The sequence below is a fragment of the Hipposideros armiger genome, unplaced genomic scaffold (assembly GCF_001890085.2).
Source record: "Hipposideros armiger isolate ML-2016 unplaced genomic scaffold, ASM189008v1 scaffold_5, whole genome shotgun sequence".
NCBI lineage: Eukaryota > Metazoa > Chordata > Mammalia > Chiroptera > Hipposideridae > Hipposideros > Hipposideros armiger.
Window position 1 is genome coordinate 1,027,469 of NW_017731355.1, and position 20,942 is coordinate 1,048,410.

At 38.6% G+C, this 20,942-nt stretch overlaps 1 pseudogene; it reads right to left on the reverse strand.

The window, feature by feature from the left end:
• Window positions 1–17,294, reverse strand: part of LOC109384546 (peptidyl-prolyl cis-trans isomerase D pseudogene) — a 49,746-nt pseudogene extending 32,452 nt beyond the window's left edge.
• Window positions 17,295–20,942: the final 3,648 nt, after the last annotated feature.

The window sequence follows — 20,942 nt, forward strand, 5'->3', positions numbered from 1 at the left end:
AAAAATAAAAAATAAAAAAATTATGAAGCAAAGGAAAAATAATAATTAAGAAACCTCATTCTACTTCATTTCATTCATACACCCACACATGTTGCATATCATGTGCTAAATGTTGTCTTTAAAAACATAGCTTTCTTTAACGCTTGTCACTGATAGTTATGTTTTCTCTTATGATGATTGACTGGGATTAAAGTATTCTGCATCAATTTTGAGCATCATAGCCCCAGAGAGAATGAAAGAGGAAGGAGTTAGCCTCCCTTTTCCCCTACTGTCTTGCCTGCTTCCTGTTTTAGAGAAATTAAAATTAGGTGTGCATAACTACTTTCTCTTGAAAATCATTCTTTTGTATATTTGGAGGGTGGGATAGGGTGTGTATTAGTGGGGGCTGGAGGATGGCCTCTATCACAAAATTTTCTATCTTGTATACACTTGTAAAGAACAAAAAAAATTACTTGTATAATGAACATCATTTGTATACATAATACAGTGCATTCAAAATTTTAAAAATCACCTTGTATAAAAAGAACAATCTTACATTTCATGGGAAGCTATGAGGAAGTGAAGAAATCATTTATGTGAAAGTGTTTGGCAAATTCTAAAAGTCTATACAAGTGTGACGTCTTTTTAATGACTGGAACCTTATTATACTCTGGCATCAGCAGAATCTTATCAAAGACAGTAATTTCTGTTACTTTCCCACACCTAGGGGTTGGGATGGGGAAATACACCCACAAATAGCCTTGCCCTTTGTTCTCTTCCAGTATGATCTTTTGCATGCACAAAAATTTAGGAAAATGCTTTTTCCTTTGTCAAATCTATAAGAAGTGGGCAGATTTCCCTTATAATAATCTAATCAAGACTGACTCATATTAATCACATCCTGTGTGGAACTCTGTCCCATGTGACTGACACACTGAGCAAAGAAAGGAGAGGGTGGGTCACTGCTTCCAAATGCTCCTAAGGGCACTTTTATTAAATCACTAATGCTGCAGGCCCAGTGAGTTTAGCATGACTCAGCAAGATCAGTCACTTATGCTGTCCCACCCCAGGAGTATATTAGCATGTCCAATCACATGACCTTGGAGAACAGGGATACCAAACCTGACTGATTTAGCTGAGCCCCTTACTCCAATCAGTCCTGTTACTGAGTGACAGAGTAGGGGCAGAGCAAGGGAAGACCTGTGGATCCTCGTCACAACATTTCTGTATTATGTTACCTTGTGTCTAGCTCATTGCGTGCCAGCCATCTCTGGTGGGGGGTGGAGGGGGGATGGGGTGGGGGGAGACAAACCTCAGACAAAGATTCTGATTTGTATCTTCCATTTGGAGAGGACTTTAATTCTGTTCACATTTATGGCTTTTCTTTGTTCCATGAAGGATGGATGTATTGCACACACAAATAAACCCAGAGTATTTTAAGTGAAAAAAAGCTCCAAGCCTCACCGTCACCAACTACACGACTACCTCATCAATTTTTCATAGTATCTGCATGTAATTTAGTACTTTCCGAGCATTCTGTTCTTTCTGAAAGCGTAAGCACTGTGTGTGTAATTTGCTTGCCTTGTCATTCTGAAATCTTTTATGCATACTGTTCAGACATCCTGTTTATTTAGTGTGTGCAATGCCAACTTAATTACTGTGAAATATGTATTTCTGTATTGTTCTGGGAAAAAAAAGGAAAATTAAATACAACACACATTTAAGCTGTAGCAGTGTTCTGGTCTAATACAGAGGCTGCTGCTAAAATACTTTAATACAGCTTCAAGGAATGCCACAATCCTGTTTACTTTTTGGTTTTATTTTTGTATGTTTTGAAAAAGTATGTCATATTGTTTAATTGCTACAACATAGGGTGGAAGGACATTTTTAGTGTCTGAATGATGCACCCTTTACTCACTTTAGAAGGTTAAAAATTGGCCAATTCTGACAGTGAGAAGGTTCAAGAAAACTAACATATGTGGTCAGTTGTACTTTTTATGGCTCAGTTTTGTGTTTCAGAGATGTTATGGACTCATTAAAAACAAATAAACAAACATATCTGCAACTGCTCCAGCAATTCTGGTGTACAAAACATTTGTTGGTTTTGTGTAGGAAATTCATAACCTGCATGTTATTACTCATGTGTATTTGGATGTGGGAAGGATGCCACTTGGTACATTTTTTTCCCTTCTCTTTCTTGGAATTTTATATTCAGCTCAGAAATCACTAATATCTGCTCCCTTGGGCTTTAGGTATCCCTTGGACTCTGCATTTATATCTCTGCCTATTTTCTTTTCATAAAGCTTGATGAGTGTTTTGGTATGTCCTCAGTGCAAATTCAATCTCCTCTGTAGCAGAGATTTTGCTTCTTTCTACCCTCTCCTGCTTAATTTTCCTTAAACAAATAGCCTCTCAGCTTATCCTGTGACATGGTTAGACCTCAGAGTCCAGCCACAGAAGTAGATAATATCTGAAATTCTATATATGTATAAGTTGATTTCTGACCCCTTAGAAAATGTGGTCTTTGAGAAGTTGAGTTGAAACCCACACAGGCTTTCAAATGGTAGCCGGTTTCAAATTCAACATAATTTCCTTTGAGGTTGCTGTTAGGAAATAATTTGAGTAACAAGTCTAGTCATCACCATATCCTGATAACCCACTGGGAAGATAAATTACTTCCTGTAAGTTATGACATTTCACCTCCACCCACTAGCAGCTTGTTATATTACCTAGTTGTCGTTTAAGTAAACAATAGCTCTGAAAATAGGTAAAAGAAATCTAATTTAAAATATACTCACAAGTATTCACCTAAGCAAAGACATATAGTATTTAAAAATAAATGCGTAAACTCAGCCTTTTCTTCCTTTAAATGTGTCAATTACTAAAGCTTTCAGTGGCCTGTTGATCCTTAAATGAGCCTCAGAAAGCCATTTAATCCATTCCCAGACATCTGGACAGACTAGCTGGCATTATGCTAGTCTTCCACAAATGTGGCCAAGGCTCCCTGCGGCCTTTACAGTTTGGCTTTATTTGTGGCTTGTGTTTTCCTCTCTCAGTTGAATATATCTGGTTCAGAGTATTGAGTCAATGACAAGTCCTGCCTAAAGGAGTAGACAAGAGAAAAATTTGCCAGGACAAATTTAATGGGAGCAATCACAATATTTTAATTTAGAAATTGTCCATAGACCACACAATATACCAGCAGAGAAGGATATGCACATTATCATGAAATTATAAGTGTGGCCCTGAAAATACTTTCTAATGGTTCCATAGCCTTGCTGTTATTCCCTCTCCTCCTGATCAGAAATGAAGCTTTCACAGCTCCCTCCTAACACGTATGCATTGATTGCAGCTCAGGAGTAACCTGACATTAGAGCTATGTAAAAATGGCTCAGATGGTGTGCATGTTTTAGAAGTGGAAAAGACAGGTCATTTAATATACGGCAATGTGTCCCTTTTCTGGTCCAAGGAGTTGGGTGGGCCTATGGCTATATCACAACTGTGTGCGCTTTTTATCTTATGTGATTTCTTTTGGTCTGCTTGAATCCTTTCATGGCTTTTCAATGTCCAGATGTAATTTAGCATGTCCCAACAATTACACTTTTTAAAAAAGCACATCTTTTGTGCTTGTCATTTTTTTGTAATTTGTTTGCTTGGTTATTCAGGAAGTCTTTTACACTTTTAACCCAAAACCTGGTTATGTAGGACCAAATTGTTCACTTTGTTCTATTTATTGTTGTTGTAGAGCGCATTGCATTTTTATCCAAAAGGGAATCTATTTAATCTATTCCTCCCATTTCGAGGTTGAAAAAACTGAGCCCAGAGACACGAAGAGAGCTCTCCAAGATTAGTAGACCTTGAGGTAGTTGACAGAGCTGAGAATAGAATCTCCAGCATTCTGATTTTTCTAGTCCTGGGCTTTTTTGTAAGGGGGTGTGGTTCATCACCTAATAGGGATTTCAAAAATCCTACCAATATTTAAATGAGTGGCTAATTTCTTCTCTGATTATTAAGATTACATTGAAAGTTCTTTAATGATTTAAAATTTAGGGCAAGTGGGACTTTCTCCCACTTGAAAGTAGAGAGAGCATTTTTCAGACTCACTGTTCTAAGAACCACTGAAAAATAAGCAAATGTTTACACTTAGATGTATATAGTGTTGTACCATTTAACTTGCTAGTAATCAGCCTGGACTTGTATTTAAAACAGCTATGTTCACATTTTATTTTCTCCTTCTAGAGAATGCCAAGAATACAAAACAACCCCCACACATCTCGTTGCTTAAGTCTCACTAGGAAGAATTTCAGAAAAAAATATTCAAATATACAGTACTGAGGAATTCAAATTGCATCAGCAAAGTATCCTTCCAAATCATTGTTCCCAAAATTATCTTTTTGTTTGTGAAAGTACTCCCTTTAAGAGAGAACTTCTTGGGAGGAGTTCTGGTCAAGATGGCAGAGTAGGTAGATGCTATGCTCACCTCCTCCCCATGAACACATCAAAATTACAGCTAAATTATAGAGCAATTAACCTGGAGGACTACCTGAAGACTAGCTGAACAGAAGTCCTATAACTAAGGATATGAAGAAGAAGCCATGTTGAGACTGATTAAATACAAAAATGCAAATAGTCAGAAAGAAAAAAAGGCCTTATAAATTAGTATCACATCTCAGAATAAACTCACCATAAATTCAGAAACAATGAGGGGAAACAATACAAAAATCTAGATAATATAAATGGGAAATCATTTCCTTAACCTATTTGGTTCTGAAAAGAACCTTTATCCTAGTTGTGATCCCTGACAGTTCTTCTAAAAAGCAGCAGTTTTACTTGGGGTGGGAGCATCACTGACTAGTGTACCTGTATTAATTCATACCTAGATTCACTACATAGTAATCATCTCAGAAGCAGAAACAGTGCTTTGCTGGATTTGAATAGTTCTTCAGGGAGTTCAGGTGTAGGTGGGATGGGCTAGAATCATGTTTCCCAACTTTAGTTATTTGCCAATCACCTTTATGACTTTTGCCACTCCTGATTATGTACTTATACATTTGTTATGTAATCTTTTTCTTTAAGTGATTTAATTTAAAATTTAAATATGTTTATTTAGGAAGAAAGCTTTATTACTTCTATGAATGGGAAACCAGCATTACTAGCCATAATAGATAGTAATCATGAAAATAAAATAAAAACCAAACAACGTTGTTATATTTTAGTTAAATAATCTCCTCAGAAGGCCGTGATTCCCAAATCTGCCATCTTTTTGTTAAAAGGTAAAGTAGCAAATGTCATAAGAGTGTTCAGTACACACTTGTGTCAAATAGAGACTTTTTTCTTGAGACCATCAGGATTGAAAGAAAGCTGGAAAAGGGAAAGCCTGCCTCTGCACCATCATCTCCCGCCACTTTCCCCCATGATCATTCCATGCTACTTCCTGGGGCCTCCTTGCTGTTCTGCCACGAGCACAGGCAGGTCTCAGTACCTTCACACTCGCTATTCCCTTCCACTAGATAGATTTTCCCCAGATCCTTACAGAACTGCCTCTTTCACTGGCCTCTACTCAAATCTGCTTTTTCAGAGTAGTCTTCCCTTTACTTACTGACAGTCAGTAAAATAGTCATCCATCCATCCATCCATCCATCATCCATCCATCCAGCCAGCCAGCCATTCATCCATCCATCCAGTTTTTATTCAGTTAGTCTGGGTTAACTTCTGTTGCGGTCTATCTTGCTTCCTTTCTTATTTGACTTTATTCTTCTCTGAATACACAGCCAGCCTAAAAAAAATGTAACTTATTGTTAGCTAACTAATATTTTTGGTGTGTACAGTAGGATTAACTTTTGTAAAAAAAAAAAAAAGTATGTATGCAAAAAAAAATGCAGAAAAATATACAAAACATCTTAACCTTTAAAATTTTTAGCTAATGGAAGTTATAATGGTTTTCCTTTCCTTTGTTATACTTTTATGCATTGACTGATTTAATTCCCAGTAAAATCAGTCTGAGATTACAAAATCTCTGTTTTCTGTAATCAGAGAAAGCAATAGTGCTAGTTCCATGTGGAAAAAAATGAGTGATGATTAATATAAATCCTCAGCTCATCAAACTAGGGAGCCAGTAAGAATAAAGGCACAGAATCAAGCCTTGTTTAGGTGAATAAATTGAGTCAGAGAAAATCTACTCTACAAAACTATAATTTAAATCATTAACTTCAGACAGCTATTTCATAAATGGTCCTATAAGGTGACTGTGGGTCACAGGGGGTAACGTTAGAAAAAATGAATCAGGGCTTTTGTCCCACTGATGGTGGATTAGTTATCTTTCTCTTCCATAAAGAAAGGCGGCTCTGTAATGCTAATAAGCTTGTCAAATCTTCAGCAACCTCCACTCTCCCCATCCTCCACCCTAACCTCTATGTGGGACATAGAGAGCAAATGTCTCAGGATCCTGAAAGAGGTACAAAGAGTGCTGGAGAAACTAGTGGTAAATTTGGTTGAATCATAAACATAAACAACTCTTTCCTGTGGGAGAAAAACAAAGGTGCAGTTAACCTGATCCCACAGTCACACGTGTCTGCTTGCTCATGGGATCTGCCTGCTCACCCACTAGAAGGCCCCAGAGCTGGTTCCTCAGCATGCCCTGTGACTGCAGCCTGACATGCTGAAGCCATGCGAAGGCCATCTGTTCAGGTTACATAACAAGACCTGGAACAATTTTCAGTGTAGGATTTGCTGCCCAAATAGAACCATTTTCAGAAAGGAGATTAAGGTTTCTTTGCTGGGAAAGGAGAAATTACCAGAAAAGCTATCATTTCACTGAGTATAAATAAACCTTGCTCCAAAATACATAAATGAAGAAGACAAATTTGTTTTACTAATAGTCTCCTGCATTAAAAATAAACACAAAGCTATAGTTCAATTTTGTAAGTGCAAAATAAACTCTTAATTGGGAAAATGGAATTACTTATTTAAGAGATCTTACTCACAGGGTTGTCCTGAGGACTGACCATCAGTAAAGTACTGGCACCATGCCTGGCACAAGGTATGTATCCAGTGTTTGTTAGTTGTTGCTCTTATTTTGTAGTAATTCTCTCAGACCTGCCTCCAGGCAAAGTGAGGTAAAGCAGTGATAACTGTAACATGCCTTCTCCTCCAACTCATACTCATCCATCAGATCTTGCTTTATACAGTTGCAGAAGGGTGAGAACTCAGGATGCTTCACAGATCACATTGTAGGGCCAAGAACAACACAGAGGCTAAAATACCCCTCTTCATTACATCCTTCCATCAGATCGGGCATGTCACCATGTTGTTTGAGTGGCTAAAGAATAGTAATCCTCTGGCTGTGTTAGGCTTCATTGTAAAATAAATCATCTAATGAACCATCTCAAAGAAATGGATACTCAAGCCAGGCACTGAACTCCTAATGGTAGTGATCCTGAGGAGGACTGGTTATACAGCTAGATGTAGTTCCTTGCCCTTTGCAACTATCTGGAAATGGTTATTGTTTATTTAACCAATACATTAAATATACTTCTGCATTAAAAATTACTTTTCCAATATCTATATCCATCTTAAAGGAGTATAAGTAAGTAAAATCATCATTACATCCAAGGCAATACATTAATTTTTTACTTGATTGTGTCTGATTACACCTAAAAGGTGAAACATTGAAACATTAATTGTGGAGTTGGTGAGAAGCAATATGTTGTAGTATGTGATTTTTTTAGGTAAGACCAAAATCTGCCCTGTTTAAAAAATGTATGCTTATATTTTATAGCAGTTTTATATTTACATAAAAATTGCAAAAATAATATAGAACATTCCCATGTGTTCCATACTCAGTTTCTCCTATGATTAACATCTTATATTAGTATGGTACATTTGTAATAATTAAGAACCAATGTCAATATATTATTGTTGACTAAAGTTTATACTTCACTCATATTTCCTTAGTATTCCCTAATGTTCTTTTTCTATTCTAGAATCTCTTCCAGGATACCACCTTACATTTAGTTGTCATGTCTCCTCAGGCTTCTGTTCGCTGTGACAATTTCTGTCTTAATTTGTTTTTGAGGAATAATCATCAAGTATTTTGTAGAATGTGCCTTAATTGGGATTCATCTGATGTATTTCTCATGACTAAATTGGGTTTTGGGTTTTTAAGGAGAAAGACCACAAAGACAAAGTGCCATTTTCACATTGTATCAAGTGTCTGTTCTATCAAAATGACCTATTACTGCTGATGTTGGCCTTGATCACTTGGCTGAAGTAGTTTGTCATGCTACTCCACAGTAAAGTTAAACCCTTCTCATACTGTACTCTTTGTAAAAAAGTCACTATGCACAGCCCACCTAAAGTATTGGGGAGATATGCTCTACCTCCTTGAGGGTTGAGTATCTACATAAATTGTTTGGAATTCTGCTGCATGGGAACTTTGTCTCTTCACCTCCATTTGTTTATTTATGCAATCATTTCTTTATATTAGTATGGATTCATAGGTGTTTATTTTTATACTTTGGGTTATTATTCAATGCTACATTATTATTTCATTGTTCCAGTTGTTCCAAGTTTGGTCATTGGGAGCTCTTTCAGTTGATTTTTCTATTCCTCTGACATCCTCTATCAGGGTGTGTGTGTGTGTGTGTGTGTGTGTGTGTGTATACTTTCTTACTTTTGGGCACTGTAAGATGCTTCCAGACAATCTTGTATATTTCTGACCTAGTTCTAGAGTTAGCTGTTTCTCCAAGGAGCCTTGGTTCCTTTCATTGGAGAATGGTATTAGAAACCAAGGCCTGGGCATTACTAGGGTGTCATTCTAGGCTCCTTCAGTCAGCAGAATAAGGAAATATACTTGTCTATACCAACCCCTGTATATATACATATTTATAAATACAGAAGGTGCCAAAATAGTATACACATTTTAAGAAAGGAAAAAACTATTAAAATTGTAATACTCACTATATACCAATAACAAAAGATAAATGCAAGTCACATTTGACTTCTGCAATTACAAGAGGTGCTCAAAGTGGTTACCATCAGCATCCAGACACTTCTTTTTTTTAATTATTTTAAAAGATTTTATTGAGGAATTAAGGAAGGGGAACAGTGTTGGGGAATTGGGCAAGGGGAACAGCCAAGTTGTCCTTCAATCTTAGTTGTGGGTGGGCATAGCCCACCATCCCATGTGGGAGTCAAACTGGTAACGTGTTGTTAGGAGCTTGGGCTCCCACCAGCTAAGCTATCCTGCCACCTGTTGGCAGCTCAGTGGCAGCTCAGCTCAGGCGCAGCTCAGTGGCCCATGTGGGAATCAACCCGGCGACCCTATTGCTCAGAGCTCGCATTCTTAACCAACTGCATCACTTGACCGGCCCCCAGATTGCAGCAAACTACTGCTTGAGCAACATTGACCAAAGTGTCTACTTGTAGACATTTTTTGGCACCCCTGGTGATTTTATATGTAATCATATATATCTATGTTAAGCTAAGCCTTAACATAGCTCCTAGTCTAATCCATTATCGCTTAGACCATTTCAGCCTACTTCTATTTCTTATCTGTGAACTCCCACTCCAACAGTGAAAAACCTGGATCCCCCATATACCACCCATTTACTTAATTTTTCAATTCCAGGATACTTGTATAGCAGTATCAGAATTGTTAACCTGAAACTCCATGGAAAACTATTAAACTAGAATACAGTTTGATGTACATTTCCTTTTGCCTTTAGTCTTACAGACTCAACTCATTTCCAAAATTACTTATGCAACAGCTTTCCCCCACTACTTCTTTCAATAAAGCTGTTTCATATTTTTTTAAATAGTTAGATTGTATCTGCTATTTCCTGCATTCCATTCCAGAATCCTTCAACCTTAAGTCTGCATACATTAAACTTCACTCTTTGTGTTGTAAAGTTCTGTAGGTTTTGACACATGCATAGTGTCACGTATCCACAATTACAGTATCATACAGAATAGTTTCATCACCCTAAGAAATTTCCTGTGCTTAATCTATTTAACCCTTCTGCCTGAGCCCCTGGAAATTACTGATCTTTTTACTGTCTCTATAGTTCTGCCTTTTCCAAAACGTCATATAATTGGAACCAAACAGTATACAGCCTTTTCAGACTGGCCCCATTTACTTAGTGCTATGCATTTAAGATTCATCCATGCTTTTTGTGACTTGATAGCTCATTTCTTTTTTCTCTGAATAGTATTCCATTGCATGGATGTACCACAATTTATGAATTCACCTGTTGAAGGACATTTTGGTTGCTTCCAATTTTGGGTGAAGGTAAATAAAGCTGCCATAAACATTCACATGCAAGTCTTTGTGTGGACATAAATTCTCAGATCAGTTGGGTAAGTATCTAGGAGTGCAATTGCTGAATTATATGGTAAGACTATGTTTAACTTAGCTACCGTATTTAGCTACCATTTGCCACCCCTGAAAATCACCCCTGTAATCATCAACAGCCATCACCATTAGATATATATTTCTTTTACCCACATTCCAATTTTTAGCAGATGAATATAGTTACTGAGATTTCCTCCTATGTGAGAATACGCATTCTTTATATTTTCTAAAGTCCTTTAACATGCATGATCACAGCAGCACTATAATAATTCATTGAAGAGGGAATCCCGACTCTGCCCCTAATCTACCACCTGTCGCTGGGAAAGTATCTAAATCCTTTCACATGTAAAAGGGGATACTAATAGTGCCTATCTAAACCTACCTTGGCACGTTGTGAGAATTTAATGGGTGCGTAGCGTGGTGACCTTCTTTGACCAAGCCATCCTGCTGTTTGACGGCTCAGTCAAGATCAGAATGTAGATCTTCTGGCTTCTATTCCTACGCTTCTTGCCCTAGAGATGAGATAACACCTCAATTTCATTTTCTTATTACTTGGCCAATACGTGGATCTCATTGACCTAAAAGCAATTGATATAACCATTTAATTTAGAAAAGCCTCTGGTAATTTTTGTGTATATGTATGGGAGGCGAGGGATCTGTTTTTAGTTAAATAGGATAATTCAATAGTCATTGGCAGAAATAGTCTGTCTTTTCTCATTTTTAAATGGAAGAAAAAGAACAACAGACTTCATTATAAGGTATAGGCTCTCAGGTCAATGAATGGCTATGAACTGAAGTAGTTTAATCATCCACGAATTAAACTGTATGAACATGAATTAGTGCATTAAACTCTACGGACATAAAATGAATCTGTTCAGAAACAAGTTTGGGCAGTCCACACCTGGTACAGTGTGTTTTCAGAGCAGGGTTTAATTATTTTAAGAGGTTTGAGAGCTCTGTATCCCAGCCAGGGTATGCTTATCTGCTTTATGCTAGTTTTTACCTGCAGAGTTTTTGTCTTTGTGACATCATTTCTTTGCTCCTGCGTTTTTAAATGCATTGCTCAATGGTGGGAATTGATCTAGGGTAATCATGCTCTGACAATCCCTCAGTATGCTGGCAGTGATGGAGAAAATTTTAAGGATGCTATTTCAAGGTACAGTAAGGTCTCTTTTATATGGTCAGGTTGACTTCCTATGATCATTTAGTTGCTTATGTAAGCAGTGAACATGCAAAAACTCTCTAAGACTGACAGGCAGAGATTAATATTGTGTTGTTAAAATAAGCAAACAAAAAGTCCACAAATACATTCACACCCACATTCACACATGCATATATGTATACACACACACATGCATGTATGAACATACCTTTGCTGCACTCTGTTTGGCTTGGACTAGATGTATGTGTGAGACGTGACTGGAACTATCAAAGAGAAGCACCAGCTTTCCAAATCACTTGCAATAATTGACATCAGTTAAAAATGCTTGAATTATTCAATTAATTGGGGTCACAATCTAGTTTGGAAGCCACTTATAGATAAGATTAAATTCTAGACTGACAGAAAAACTTAAATATGCACATGTCTTTATAAAGATATATGAGTAAATCTTTCAGCTAAATGCTAATTACATCCTTGTGTCTTTAGCAGGGAAGAATTATGACCAAATCATCTAGTGTTTTGTTACAATGATAATGCAAAGGATAGCTCTCTATTGGGTGGGTCAAATGTTTGTACCTTGAATATTGGTATCACAACTCAGAAGTATTTACTGACCTATGTAATCCTATTAGGAAAAGCAGGAGGTGTGGAATTTTGTATGTTAATCCACTTAGTTCATTCATTCTACAAATATTCAGTACTTACTAAGTATCTGGCATCAGACTTGGCACTGGGGAACAGAGAATCCAACGATGTTTGGGGAACTGAAACAGTTATAGAGCCAAGTGAAATGAATGACAAAATGTTTTTATTTAAAGTTGAAGATGTGGGCAAATTAAAACAACCAAAACGTTTTGACCAGTTTTACCTGTGTACACCCAATATGCCTGCAGTAACCTTCCACTAAATCTCTCTGGGTATCCTTGCCTGCTTTTTAACCCTTGCCTATTGGCTCTAATTGACAAACTTAAAGGCTTATACGAGTACAACAGAGGTGGGTGGACATTCCTTAGAACCTCCTTCTACTGTCCATTTCCTGGCACTATTTTCCTATAATTTATTTCTTCATTTTCTATCACTATTGAAAATGTAATGGCTATTCGGTAAGTATATTTAATTCCCTTGCAATTGGATTTGCAGAATGTATCATTTCATTTTATGAAAAGTTTTTGAAATGTAGCCAAATTGCTGTAGGACAAGCAGATTTTGTTTTCTTACAATTTCATTAGTACAAAATGAGAATACCAATATTGAAATGTCACAAATATGGAGTTTTAAGTTACACATCTGTGTTTCCTTAAAGGAGAATATCTTTTCTGAAGCTTAGGAACTTCTGTGAACAAATCAGTTAAACAGGCATTTTGCAATGAAAGAAAATTCCCATTAGTTTGGTTGAATTCTTCTTGTTTTATTGTAGGTTTATTTCATTATTATAAAACTAGGGGGAAAACCCACATAAAATTATAAAAGAACAAGAAAGAAAACAATCAAATATGGCTCCACTATGTAAATGATTCTTATGTGCTTCACTGAACACAAGATGTAACCCAAGCCCCCAAGAAACTGGTTCCTCTCCCTGGCTTAACAGAGCATCTGCTTCTCACAGATGTCTGAAAAGATATCCAGCCTCTCTGGATTGCAGAGGTTCATTTCTGTTCATTGCACTACTGTAGCACAGAGTGTAATTATGTATTTTGTATATAAGGGATGGAAGGCAGTAAGTGGTTCTGTTGAGTGTATTTCAAATTCAATGTATGCTCAGTGCTATGGACTGAATATTTTGGTCCCCCAAAATTCATATGCTGAAGTTCTAATTTCCAATGTGATGATGTTTGGATGTGGGGCCTTTGGGAGGTAATTAGGTCAGGAGGGCAGAGCCCTCATGAATGGGATTAGTGCCATTTTAAAAATAAATATGAGAGAGATGATCTCTGCCTCTGTCATGTGAGGATGTAGTAAGAAGGTGGCCATGTAGAGATCAGGAAGTGGGCCCTCACCAGAACCCAACCATGCTGTCACTGGATCTCAAGCTTCACAGCCTCCAAAACAATGAGAAATAAATTTCTGTTGTTTAAGTCACCTAGTCTATGGTATTTTATTACAGCAGCCCAGGCAGACTAAGACATTTTTGTACCAAAGAGAGAAATCACACTTAATGCATGGCCTATAGTTGTACAAACAATAAGAAACACCATGTCCAGTACTGTAAAAAAACAAGTAAAAGAAAATAATAACTTCTTTTTGAGATATAATAGTAAAAGGCTCATACCCAGTAAAAAGGAAGGGGTATCTGCTGCTCTTAGTTCTGGGGATTGACATCTTTAATAATTTCATAGAGACACAGACAAGCTGGAAGGTGAGTACATGTCTGTTGTGTTCCCTCCCCAATGCACAGCCCTTGTGCAGACACTCAGTGGACACTCGGAAATAGTTGTTGACTGAATGAAAGGAGAGCAGCCGGAACCGTGGCGGAGTTCTAAACAGGCCTGAAACAGGCCAGGTGGTTAAAGAAAATGAAGATATTTAGCCTGGGAGGGAGAGACTCAGGGGACACAATAGTTCTCTTCAAAGTATTTGAAAGACATTTTCATGTAGAATAAGACTTAGATTCAATCTAGGGAACAAAGTAAGTGACTGTATGAAGAGGAATTTCCAGTTAAGCTGCCCCAAATGGAAGAGTAACCATGTAATAAGTCTTGACCATCCAATTCTTAATGAGTTGTAACATCTTCCTGTCACTGGAATTGTTCATTCATTCATCTACATATTCAAAAATATATATTGAGCACTTTCGATTTACCAGGCATCCTGTTAGGTGCTGGGGAAACGACAGTGAACCCAGCAAACATGGCCTTTTCCCTCATTTAGTTTACAAGCTACTGAAGGAAACAGACAACAGTGAAACCAGACACTGCAAAGTGAATTGTTTAAACAGAAGCTCCATGATCATTTGTTAAGGATAGCAAAAAGGGAAATTCTGAATTACACTTAAGAATGGGACAAAATGCTCTCCCTAATCCTTCTAAGCCCAGAGATTTCTGGGAGTCTACCTTCTTTCCCTGTATGCCCATCTTTTAGGGGCCCCATGATGGCAGCTGGGAGTCATTCTGTCACCTTCATTTTCCTCACCTGCACTTCAACTCACCACTTAGCCTTGACCATTCTAGTTCTAGTTCCCATACCCATATCACAAAGTCATTCTCATGGTCCCTGACACCTCCCAATCAGGTCTGTATCTCGAGTGTAACAATGTACAAATGACAGAGCGCAGCATTCCAGGAAATTTTAATGCAGCTGGTCTGCTGACCACAGGTGGAGAAATACGATTTTTCTGTGTAGTGGGTTGAATGATGGCCACCCCCCCCCAAAGATATGTCTATGTCCAAATCCTTGGGACCTATGAATGTTACCTTATTTGGAAAGAGTCCTTGCAGACATTATTACGTTACTAATCTTGAGATGAGATCATCCTGGATTCCCCCAGGTGGGCCCTAAATGCAGTGACAAGTGTCCTTACAAGAGACAAAGGAAGAAAAGGCAACAAACATACAGAGGAGAGGGAGATGTGAAGACAGAGGCAGAGACTGCAGTGATATGGCCACAATGCAAGGAAGCCAAGGATTGCTGGCAAGGAAAGATTCTCCCAGAGAGCCTCAAGGGCATGTGGCCCTGCTGAGAAACCTTGATTTTAGGTGTCTTACCTCCAGACCTTTGAGAAAATGAATTTCTGTTGTTTTAAGCCACCCAGTGTGTGGTATTTGTTACAGCAGCCCTAGGAAATGAATACATCATGCCTCCTACCACCCAACACAAACAGCTTTACCCAAAGCTGTCAGGGGGGATCTTGCTAAATGCAAATATGACCATCTCACACTCCAGCTGCAATCCCTGTGTTGTCTTTCAGTAGCCAGTAGCAGCACTTCTTTCTTTGCCATGGCTCCAGGAAAGGCAGTGTTCACTTGAGTGACACTCCCTTGGCTGATGCTCAATGGAGTTAACGCCACTTTCCCTCCTACTCAAGAATTCACATCAGAATGGAACTGAGCGAGATAAGACTTTTATAGAGATAGACACTCTGATTTCATTATTAAAACAAAAGCAGAACAAAAACCTATTTTCAAACTGCTGCTTGCCGTTAGATTACTTGGAAGGCACCCCAGCTGATCACACTGTGTTGACTGCCTGGCATCACCTGGCGTCTGCCTTCTTCTCCAAACTTCTCCCTCTGAACATGATAAGGCTTCCACAGTGCAACTCGCTTCTAGTTCCTAAGACACAACTTGCTTCTAAGGCACAACTTGCTTATTCAGGCCTCTTCGCCCTCACACTTAGCCTCCACCTCCTAACTCCTAGTCATCTGTAAAGCCACGTTCATATGCCACTTACTCTAGGAAGCCTGTTTGCCCACAAAAGGCTCATTTCCTGTCTTTTGCAGCAACCTTACTTTTTATAAAATATAAAATCTTAATTCACTGATTATACCATACTATAATCCTTTGTTTATGCGTCTGTTTTCTTGAAAACCAGGCCATTTAAAACTCATTTTAGTATTCTGAGTATCTGGCACATAGAAGACACTCAGTACCAGTCTATTGAATTACATTGATTCAGAATTCACGCCCTTGAATCGGTAATCCTGTTTGAGGCGTATAATATTTCTTTTGTGATGAAAATAGCACAGATATCAATATTTAATGGAATTTTTCATGATTTTAAGGGAGCGGTTCTGAGAGATTGGTAGAGATAGTGAAGAAAATGCATTTATTCTGTAGGACAGTCATTTATTAGGCAGCTACACTGGGTTTCATACAATCAATATGAAAACTGAGAACATGATGATCTACTTTACAAAGACTTGGTGATAAAATTGAAAAAGATAATTTTATTCTCTACAAAAAAAAAAAAAAAGCAAAACACCTAAAAGTAGTTTTGAGAGTGAGACGACATTTCCTCTTCACTTTTCATGTGCAGATTCATCCTGGACCCTGGCCCTTTGTGAGCTGTGATCTGCCTCTATCCCTTTATGTTGCTTTCTCAGTCCTACCAGAAGAGTCCCGTTTTCCTCAGAGACACTGAAGGGCATCACGGCTCAGGGATCCTTTGGGAATGGATGCTGGAAATAAAAATAACCAACAACACCACTCTATGAGTTCTCTCAATTGCTTAAAAGGAAGCGTCTTGGTAAAAGCACCGTTGCTATGCCTGTCCTGAAGCTGGGGTGCTGCCTGAGCTATTTTTGGCCTTGTTTCCAGTTGCTGCTGGCCAGTGGCAGGATTTCACACTTGGCTGCCGCTTCTCATTAGTGCCCACTGCTCCCTTTGTCGGTGAGGCTTCTCCCTCCAGGCTGACCCACCAGAGGGGCTGTCCCTGCCTTCCTCAGTCAGGTGGACATTATAGGCAGTCTGGTGGTGTTTGGGTTTCATTAGGCAGGGCCTGTACCTCACCTTTCGGAAAGAAAATGGTTTCTCCCCTTAGGCTGTGAGGGCAGGAGATGTAACTACTTTGTTAGGAAGTTGCAGTCAGAAATTTATAGATGCAAGTGAAGCAGGCTCCTTGACCCTGGGACCATAAGCTGTGTAGGCAACATTGATAGGATTTCTTGCACTCTGGCTTCAGGTTGGGCTCAGCCACTGGGGATCCCCAGTAGGACACTGGAGGCAGGGAAGTGAGGTCAGGACATATTTCCCGACTCCCTTCCTGTGAAGTCACCTTGGCCTAAGTCACGGCTTCTCTCAAGGTGTCTCTGCACAGGAACCTCCTCTGAGTTCCAATAACTGTTCCCTTACCTGCTCTTTCGGGCATAGGTGTGGTAAGTGCTCTGCAGTTACTAACCTTGGGTTAGTACAGCACCATCTCCTGTGGCTGTACCAATCCTACTCACACCTTTGTAAATCTTTGAGTGTGCCATCTGTTTGGTTTGTTTGGGGCTTTTCCTGATACACTCACCTAGATTGGAGTTACACTAAACGGTGTCATGAACAGGGATCTTCTTGGTTTAGGAACACAGACGCACTGAGACTCTGAATGAAAAGAGGGTTGATTGAAGGAATTCGGGGGGATTAAAAAACAAACGAATTACAACAAGAGCAAGTCATCCCCTCTAGAAAGATTCTTTTTCTTGATCTCAGAGCTTGCCTGATCTCAGTTTCTTAACTCTGTCATCTGTTCCTTTTTCTCTGTAGAGTATTATCCTCTGTTTCCTCTTTATTCTTTCTTCAAACCCCATCTCATAACTTCATCTTGTGCACACTAAAAAGTCTGACTCCATTTTTCACCTTTGACATGACAGTTGCCCTTAGAAATTAAGTAGAAATTATTGGACCATAAAGCAAATCAATAAGCAAACTAACAAGACTGTAGTTACCAATGAGGGTATAAAAGCAAACTCAAATCCTTTTTGAAAGAAGTTGAGTACATACGAATGTTTTTGCAAATGATGGGAAGTTGAGTTAGTTAAGATATGCACCTATGTATTTCTATAGAGTCATAAGTAGTGACCCATGTCTACTATGTACCATATTTCTCAGAAATGAGAGTCGAGTCTTCCAGACAGTTGAAGAAAACATTGTGGTTCTCAGTCCTGATCCCTTAGGGACAACATGGAGTGGGAAGCTGGAGTTTTCTGTACACAGCAGTCTGGTGGCTTTGTCCCCCTTAAGCTGGTCTGAATGTCTCTGGGAGCTCAGGATGTTTGTTTGAACCTTAAAATGGTGATAAAGAATCTATAGCAGCTTCATAATGGCTGAGTTTATTAGACTTCAAGAAAACTGATTAGTCTATGAAAAGACACTTGACACTTCCTTCTGGTGTGCCCAGGCCCTGGGGGTGAATTAGAGATAAGAGTAGAGGGCCCAACCTGGATTGGCTTTAGCTAAGATGACATTTATTACTAAAAAGAATATTTACTTTAATGTCTTTATTTTCTATGAGGATATTGAGGCCCAGAAAATTTAAAATAAGTGACCTGCTCATAGTCACACAGTGAGTTGATGTATACTCTCCCAATTGCTCTTCTTTAGTTGATTACCTACAGTATTGAACATATTTTCAAATTTAGGATGGCCAGGATAGAAGCAGATTTCATTGTTTATGGCATATACTTGGAAGAGTGGCTTCCACAGTAGGTTGGTAAGACCTGGGAGCAACCGTATAATTTATTGTTCCAACTGGAACCGTTTTGAGAGTGAAAATGTATGTTAATAATTGGACCAGAACATCAGGCATAATCTGAGAGTGTCTCTCTAAGTAGGCCATTGCAGAGAAGTGGAAAAGAAGAAAGTTTATGCTAATCCATGAAACCAGTGATCCTAAAGAATAGATGCCTCTGTGACCAGGTCTTTGTTAGCAATGTTTGCCAATGTTCTGAGCCTCTGGTTGCTGAAATCTAGAAGGTGGACTCATTTAAAACACAGAGCATTGGGCTGAGGTTCTTTATGTAATTGGGGGTTTACTGTTTTCTTTGATGGGAAAGAGGAACAATTTATCTCTCAAATTATAGACCACTAGTCTGTTGGACAGCTTGCTGAAGCACTCATGTCTTCTCAAATTATGGGGTCCTGTTTTTCAATCTAGTACTTTGTGTGAGGAATAAAGAAGCTATGATATCAATTCCACTAATGATTTTGTTCTGTTCTCTTTTATTTCAGAAAAAAATAAGTACAAATAATGGAAGTCCTTTTATAGTGCAGATCAATTTTCTCATTTATCTCACTTCATAAACAGGAGACCAAAATAAATAATCTGTTTCCAGGTTACTGGCCATTCATGCTTCTTCTATGTCTGTGTCATGGCACCATTGTCAAAGTCTTGTGTTAATTGAACTCCAGCCCTAAATTGTAGAAAATAGGGCTGTGTTCCAAGTCCTTATCTTTTTTTCCTCATGTATATTCAAATTAACTTGTTGTCTTTATGGAAATGAATAGGACCCATGCCTTCAGGTAGGTCAAAAAGGAAGACAAATTTATCCTGAGGGGCCGGCTGAGTGGCTCAGTTGGTTAAGAGTTGGCTTAAGAGCTCAGGCTCTGAGCAACGGGTTGCTAGTTCGATTCCCACATGGGCCAGTGACGCTGCGCCCGAGCTGAGCTGTTGCTGAGCCAGGATGGCTCAGCTGGTATAACAACAAGATTGCTTGTGGTGGGCAATGCCCATCCACAACTAAGACTGAACTCGGCACCTTGAGTTGAGCTGATACCCGGATGGCTCAGTGGATAAAGTGTGCGCTCTTAACAACAAGGCTGCTGGTTCGACTCCCGCATAACATGGTGACTACGCCCACCTGCAACTAAGATTGAACACAGCACCTTGAGCTTAGAGGCCATAAGCTGCCAACAGGAAGCCAGATGGCGACTGGTGCCCTCCACAACGAAGACTGAAGAACAATAACTTGACTGGTCCCCTTCCCCAATTCCCCAATGCTGTTTCCCTCCCCCAATTCCCCAATAAAATCTTAAAAAGAAAACAACAACAAAAAACTCTCCTGAGAACTGGTTTTATTTTTTTCAAAACAGAAGCAAATGAACCTACTGAGTAATAATTTCCAAAAAGGGCAATATGGCTAAAGAATACCCAAACTGAAATCTCTCAGTTGTTAGACAGTCTTCCTCAGTTAGTTGAAATAGGAAACAACTCAAACAAACAGATCATTTATTCATTTATTTGTTCTTTCCTTCCATCAGTAACCCTTGAGTTCCTTGGTCTGACCATGAACTAAATACTAGATGCTAGGTAATTTATCATGTGAATTTTTGCTATATTTTTCTTCTAATCTACCTGCCTAAACTATCAAGGAAAACTATGGAAAATTAGATAGTTTCCAAAAGACTTAGTAAAGTTCCTTCATAATTAAGGCCCTCAATTATTAATACCTATTTTTTATATTTTCTCATGTTAAAATCATTTTGTCCATGTTGGCCCAGAACTCTACAGGGTCCACCACACACCTCATGTAGTTGTAGATAGACTTAAAGGTTTTCTTTTTGAAAATATTAACCTAACCGCCAGGCACCCTCATAACTTGCACTGACATTAAAGAAGAATGACTTTCTGGCCAGCTCTGAATGATAACTCTTTTCCCATATTCCTGCTTCCTCAAGTGCCTGGCTAAATCTCCCTGCAGTCAAACGCAGTGTCACCATACTTTCCAGTGTCAGAAAATGCTCTTTGACATTTTCTAAAATTTCCCTTGTGACATCTGATATTTGAAAGGGACAATCCAAAGGACAGCACCTTGTTCTTCTTCCAGGTTCTCTCCCTGTGTTAAGCTGGAGTAACTTCTCAACCACAGTGTATCCACACACCTACATGACCTTTGGGAAACTCTCAGAGTTATATAACTTGAAAGGCATTCCAGGACCTTGTTATTAGTGACCTTATTAAGGAAACATGCTGTATACAGAAAGCATTTAATATTTAAATACACAATTATATTTATATACAATTTTATATCCTCTG